This window comes from Palaemon carinicauda, chromosome 23 (genome assembly GCF_036898095.1).
Source record: "Palaemon carinicauda isolate YSFRI2023 chromosome 23, ASM3689809v2, whole genome shotgun sequence".
In the NCBI taxonomy this organism is placed as follows: Eukaryota; Metazoa; Arthropoda; class Malacostraca; order Decapoda; family Palaemonidae; genus Palaemon; species Palaemon carinicauda.
Genome location: NC_090747.1, coordinates 41,266,831 through 41,274,330, shown reverse-complemented (window position 1 = coordinate 41,274,330; position 7,500 = coordinate 41,266,831).

Below are 7,500 nucleotides of genomic sequence, written 5' to 3'. Positions count from 1 at the left end.
AAATTTAATAGACCGTAAGTTTCTGTCCAACAAATTAAGATGAGAATCAGCAGCTGAAAACCAGACAGGAGAACAATACTCAAAACAAGGTAGAATAAAAGAATTAAAACACTTCTTCAGAATAGATTGATCACCGAATATCTTGAAAGACTTTCTCAATAAGCCAATTTTTTGTGCAATTGAAGAAGACACAGACCTAATATGTTTCTCAAAAGTAAATTTGCTGTCGAGAATCACACCCAAAATTTTGAAAGAGTCATACAAATTTAAAGAAACATTATCAATACTGAGATCCGGATGTTGAGGAGCCACCGTCCTTGACCTACTTACAATCATACTTTGAGTTTTGTTAGGATTCAACTTCATACCCCATAATTTGCACCATGCACTAATTTTAGCTAAATCTCTATTAAGGGATTCACCAAACCCAGATCTACATTCAGGTGATGGAATTGATGCAAAGAGAGTAGCATCATCTGCATATGCAAAAACATTATTTTCTAGGCCAAACCACATGTCATGTGTATATAGTATGAAAAGTAATAGGCCAAGAACACTACCCTGTGGAACATCGGATATCACATTCCTATACTCACTATGGTGCCCATCAACAACAACTCTTTGAGATCTACTACTTAAAAAATCAATAATAATGCTAAGAAACGTCCCACTCACTCCCAACTGTTTCAGTTTGAAAACAAGGGCCTCATGATTAACACGGTCAAAGGCAGCACTAAAATCAAGGCCAAACAAACGAACTTCCCGACCACAATCAAGGGATTTCTGTACTGCATTGGAGATTGTAAGAAGGGCATCACATGCTCCAAGGCCTTTACGAAAACAAAATTGCAAACTAGGGAATAGATGATTACCTTCAGCAAACCTATTAAGACGTTTTGCCAGAAGGCGGTCATAAACTTTAGATAATATTGGAGTTATGAAAATTGGACGGTAATCAGTGGGACTTGAGCTACCACAAACACATTTACATAGAGGAGTAACATTACCAATTCTCCAACAAGTGTTAAAAGCTCCTCTTCTTGCTAACTTGCGCAAAATAACAGATAACTTTGGAGCTAAGAAATCTGCTGTCTTTATAAAAAAACAAAGGAAAAACTCCATTTGGTTCTGATTTAGATATATATATATATATATATATATATATATATATATATATATATATATATATATATACATTTATATATATATTTATGTTCTATATAAATATATATATATATATATATATATATATATATATATATATATATATATATATATATACATATATATATATCTATATATTGTTACGGGCCACTGGTTCGAGTCCGGCCTTGCTTAAGGGACTCAAGGGCCATAACAAAACAAATAATAATGGTAAAGGTCGCCAGTCAGCAATGATACAAGGAATACTGACAAAAAGATGTATTTACAATAATATTTAAATAGAAATAAATGAAAGGGGAGCACAGCAGATAACTATTTTAGTTTGAGCCACGAGGAGCTTCGAATGGAGTTTGGTTGGCCGTGGATGAAACGCCAGCACAGCAATCACGTTCCCTGGAAGGGGGAAATAAATTGAATTATTAACAGCACACTTACTTCTACCGGCTGGGAACACGATGAAGTCGTGTGGTTAAAACCTTTAAGCAAATTAAATGAAAATGCAAAGCTTAGGGATTTAAACGTTACACATGGGAATCAACACTGTCACAGGGTGAATGTATTAAAACTAGGACTAAACTGCACACGTGGTCTGGGTATAGGGGGATAGGATACAAGGTTCAGTGGGTAGGATTTTCTTTAGAGGATAAGGAAAAATGGGGTGTGATAATGAAGGGATGGCAGGTTGGGTAAGGATATTGAGAATCCCAAAATCAGACACCTTACCTTTAGTAAAAATGACTCTGGTTTCTTTCCCTTGTGGAAAGATGTAGACAGAGGTCCTGCCTCCCTGATGTCTTGAGGGTGAAGAGAGATGTTGTTTCCCTCAAGGAGGTTGAGTGAAGAAGAGGAGATGTTCTCCTTATGGATGCTGACTTACGAAGGAAGATCCCCCAGTTTTCCCTGGGTAGATCAACCCCACTTGACCCCCAATTGGAGGGGGTAGGGGGGATTGGCCTGACCGCTGTCCTATTGGTCAGGCTTGATCTCGTGTCCCCACATCCTTCACAGCTCGCTTCCCTTGTCCTGGGACCTCGATGTTCTCACGTGACTTGTAGAAGGTAGCTGAAATTGAGATCTCAGGGGGAGTAGACTGGTATAGGATGGTGGGAGGGGGGTGAGACTCTGGGTAGGGTCCCAAAACTCGTGGCATTTCGACCCATGCTGGCGGGGTCTTTTGTTATTGGAAAAAAGGTGGCGTAATGACCGCCATTACTAACAGCCCCCCATTTTAGCAGAGATTTTGTCCTAAAACAGGACAAGAACTCTGCAAGCAAGGTCTGAAGCCACTAGCCTTAATGATTCCTCCCTCAGTGAGTCTCACCACGATAATGGATAAATATCTAAGCTGCAACTAGGGTCATCATTTTACGGTATTTTGACTGTAAATTAACTTTAAGTGCCACATAGAAATAAGTATGCTGGCTGTGAGGCAGCAACTGAAAAAATTAAAAAAATGCAAAATTGAAAATTTAAATGTAAAAAAAATGGTTAAAGTTAAGTGACCTAGTGCAGTGGTAGGCATAAAATTAAAGCAAATTGGCATATATGCAAAAAAAAGGATAAAATAAATACATGAAAATAAATTCAATGCAAATAATGATGCCAAGATGGCTCCTCAAGTTTATCTACCTGGGGAGACACCAAGGCCAATAAATATTTTTTCATACAAACTAAATTAACCTACTGACTATGGCTACGCTATGGACATGGCACTGTGCATTGGGCACTAATGCCGGGAGAACACATCTCTCTCATACGAGATCTTTAGGCGCTTGACCTTCCAGTTGTAGTTCTGGAGGTCTATGCCGCACCTCATGAGCCCTTTATTCCCATTACGTAGCTCAGTCAAGTAGTTTAGAGGATTACGGTCCTCTAGGAATGTCAGCGGGAACTTTTGGTCCGCACAATAGGATCCAAGATGCTCAAGAGATGGGCCCATGCCTGAGAGCTCATTCTCTTGAGTTTGGAGTTTATCCCATGTCTGGAAGAAATTCAAGTAAATCCCACAGTTGGGAATTCCTGCTTGCACCTGGTGAAGCCAAAAATGAATTATGAGTATGGTCAGAGGTCGTGACTCCTCTGCCATGAAGTGGGAACCTTCGTCCTTCAGAAATGTGGCTAGGAAGCCATACCAATAAAAGAATTGTGTCAGTTCTGTGACACTAATGGATGGGATGAGTTGGAGCGAGGCCCTCAGCATTTGCTTATAGTTACCGGAGACTTGGCACGGTTGGCAAGAGTTTGCGGAAGCCTTAACACCCTTCTGCAAGCCCAGCCAGAAGAAATGGGGCTGCAGCAGTTTGGTTGTGTGCTTCACCCCAGAGTGCCCTCCCAGTCCCTCATGGGCCATTCGTAGCACCGACAAGCGGGAATTACGGGGGACAACTACATGCTGGCGCAGGGCTTCAGCAGGATCATGAGAGCCTCGGGTGATTCTGAGGAGCACCCCATCCTTCTGCGGGAAGTTCTCCTTTGAGAGAGTAATCATTTCTGCTTCGTCTGAATCGGCAGCTTCCCCGTAGTCTTTCAGCGTCTCGTCCGACAGCTGAAATCTGATGATGGGCTCTGTTTGGCTCCTTGGGGTCTCTGGAAAGATGGCTGTTTCCCCTCGGTCCTCCTCTGAGACCTCTGGCCTGGTGGGAAGCATCATTGCTTTAGCTGGGGAGCTCTCTCGGGTACGAGGCTTACTCATTTCTAGAAGGGGAGACTCCTGGCCCTCCTCTGAGACCCCTGGCATGGTGCTGGAAATAGCTCTATCCCCTGTGGTAGGATGCAGCACACTTTCACCAGAATTAACTTCTGGTGTGTGAGGCTCAGACTCACTGCTGGAGGAGGAGAACTCTTGGGCCTCCTCACTTAGCCAAGGTATTTCCCCAAAGTTAATGGCACCTAGCCTTTCATCTTTCCCTGCAGGTCGCGTCCTCAAAGCTTTAGGCTCCGGCTTGGCAGCCTTCATGCACCTGAGGGGCACATGCTGTACCACCTTCATGGGCTCTTGACCCAAACGCAGGTCGTAGCCCTCCTGTCCAATGTGGCTCACTGCCCTTAGTTCGCACTTCTTGCTGAGCTGGGACGTGGTCACCGGGGACTCCACTGTAGGGAGTTTTTTGGTAACTCCTTCTATGAACTGGACCTTCCTGAGATTGTCCTGCTGGACTTTGGCAACATTGCGTTGAGGTGGCAAGTGGTTGAGTTGTGCCAATCGGGCGTCCATCTCCTGCATTCTTAATTCATGCGCTCTCTCTCTTTCATACCGCATCCTTTCTTGCTCTGTCCTTCTCTGGGCTTTGTCTTCATTCATGAGCTCCCGCACATACCTTCGCAATGCTTCTCCCTCATAGCCTTGTCGTTCTGCCAAATCCACAAATGCACTGATTTCAGCAGCAGTCATTTTGCTAACTTCTTGTGGAGACAGCGACAAGAACAAACTCAACAGCACAACGTACGATGTTGACCGTGCAAGAAATTACACGGAGGGGAAAGACGTTCTAGCCTTATGCAAGAGTCTCATGGAAGGAAGGATGAAGATGGAGCTGGGGAAAATGCACACAGGCTGCGAAAAATACCCTACGAGAAAGAATTATCACCAAATATAGCAAGCCTTGCGAGTAACTGAACAGGAGCCTAACTTGAAAACCAGCGCCACGAAAATGGGTGAGCTTAGGCTGTCCGGTTGTAATGCATCCAAACAAGTAATGATATATATGACAACTACTACACAATAAAAAATGGAATCACCACTATACAGTAAGTGACCCTCTAGGCTAGTCAGGAAAAAAAAATGAGATCACAACTATGGGTGACACTATGTTGGACGAAATAAAACGGAATCACAACTATGGGTGAACCTTTATACTAATCATAAAAGAAATGGAATCACCAAAATGGGTGAATCTCTATGCTAGTACAAAAAAAAATGTAATCACAACAATGGGTGAACCTCTATGCTAGTCTTTTGAAAAAATTGGAATCACAAGAATGGGTGAATCTCTATGCTAGTCTTTAAAAAATTGGAATCACAACAATGGGTGAATCTCTATGCTAGTCATATAAAAATGGAATCACAACAATGGGTGAACCTCTATGCTAGTCTTTTGAAAAAAACGGACTCACAACAATGGGTGAATCTCTATGCTAGTCTTTAAAAAATTGGAATCACAACAATGGGTGAATCTCTATGCTAGTCATATAAAAATGGAATCACAACAATGAATGACCCTCTGTGCTAGTCTTAAGGGAAAAAAATGGAATCTCCACGATGTGTGACCCTCCTATGCTAGTCTTAAGGAAAAAAATGGAATCTCCACGATGTGTGACCCTCCTATGCTAGTCTTAAGGAGGAAAAATGGAATCTCCACGATGTGTGACCCTTCTATGCTAGGCTTAAGGAAAAAAAATTGGAATCTCCACGATGTGTGACCCTCCTATGCTAGGCTTAAGGAAAAAAAAATGGAATCTCCACGATGTGTGACCCTCCTATGCTAGTCTTAAGGAAATAAATGGAATCTCCACGATGTGTGACCCTCCTATGCTAGTCTTAAGGAAAAAAAATTGGAATCTCCACGATGTGTGACCCTCCTATGCTAGACTTAAGGAAAAAAAAGGAATCTCCACGATGTGTGACCCTCCTATGCTAGTCTTAAGGAAAAAAAAATGGAATCTCCACGATGTGTGACCCTCCTATGCTAGTCTTAAGGAAAAAAAATGGAATCTCCACGATGTGTGACCCTCCTATGCTAGTCAAGAAAAAAATTGGAATCTCCACGATGTGTGACCCTCCTATGCTAGACTTAAGGAAAAAAAATGGAATCTCCACGATGTGTGACCCTCCTATGCTAGTCTTAAGGAAAAAAAATGGAATCTCCACGATGTGTGACCCTCCTATGCTAGACTTAAGGAAAAAAATGGAATCTCCACGATGTGTGACCCTCCTATGCTAGTCTTAAGGAAAAAAAATGGAATCTTCACGATGTGTGACCCTCCTATGCTAGTCAAGGAAAAAAATGGAATCTCCACGATGTGTGACCCTCCTATGCTAGTCTTAAGGAAAAAAAATGGAATCTCCACGATGTGTGACCCTCCTATGCTAGTCTTAAGGAAAAAAAGGGAATCTCCACGATGTGTGACCCTCCTATGCTAGACTTAAGGAAAAAAATGGAATCTCCACGATGTGTGACCCTCCTATGCTAGTCTTAAGGAAAAAAAATGGAGTCTCCACGATGTGTGACCCTCCTATGCTAGACTTAAGGAAAAAAATGGAATCTCCACGATGTGTGACCCTCCTATGCTAGTCTTAAGGAAAAAAAATGGAATCTCCACGATGTGTGACCCTCCTATGCTAGTCAAGGAAAAAAATGGAATCTCCACGATGTGTGACCCTCCTATGCTAGTCTTAAGGAAAAAAAATGGAATCTCCACGATGTGTGACCCTCCTATGCTAGTCTTAAGGAAAAAAATGGAATCTCCACGATGTGTGACCCTCCTATGCTAGACTTAAGGAAAAAAATGGAATCTCCACGATGTGTGACCCTCCTATGCTAGTCTTAAGGAAAAAAAATGGAGTCTCCACGATGTGTGACCCTCCTATGCTAGTCTTAAGGAAAAAAAATGGAATCTCCACGACGTGTGACCTTCCTATGCTAGTCTTAAGGAAAAAAAATGGATTTGTAAAAATGTGTGGGTGCGTTCTTGCAACACCACCACTTGCAACTCTGTGACTGTAAAGCAAGTTTATATTTATACTTAAAGTATAACAAATTAAAATAAAACAGACAATGTCACTGAGATTGCTTAATGCTTCGTTAAAACATCAGCCCCTTTACATTCCCTTTAGAAGAAAAATGAATTTAATAAATTACACTCCCAAATATTTTATCTTAATGATCCTATACCCTGACTGAAAAAATTTAAATTAAATGTGACATCATAAGTCCTTTATCTTTAGGTTAACCATATTACACAGTCTAACGAAAATTATCCCCTTCAAAAAAATGTACATAAAGATAATATTCCACGAGAAAGTAATAAAAAGAAATTACATACCCTTACTTGTCAAACGGAAAAATTTAAAAAATGAATGCCACGTGCGCTTACCGTTACCAACACGGGAATTAAGCCTCACTGGAATTTAACACGTGGTTTAGTGTACCACGGATTCTCCTAGATTTTCGTAAATTTCACTTCACTTAGTTTTAACACAAAATTAAACATTCACTCTGCACAATATATAAATGAAAAAAAAATTATCCACATTGATAATAAACACTCAGAAAAAAACAGAACACAAATTCATCTCACGCGGTTGGCTATCCCGCTACACAATAGGACTAGACTTCT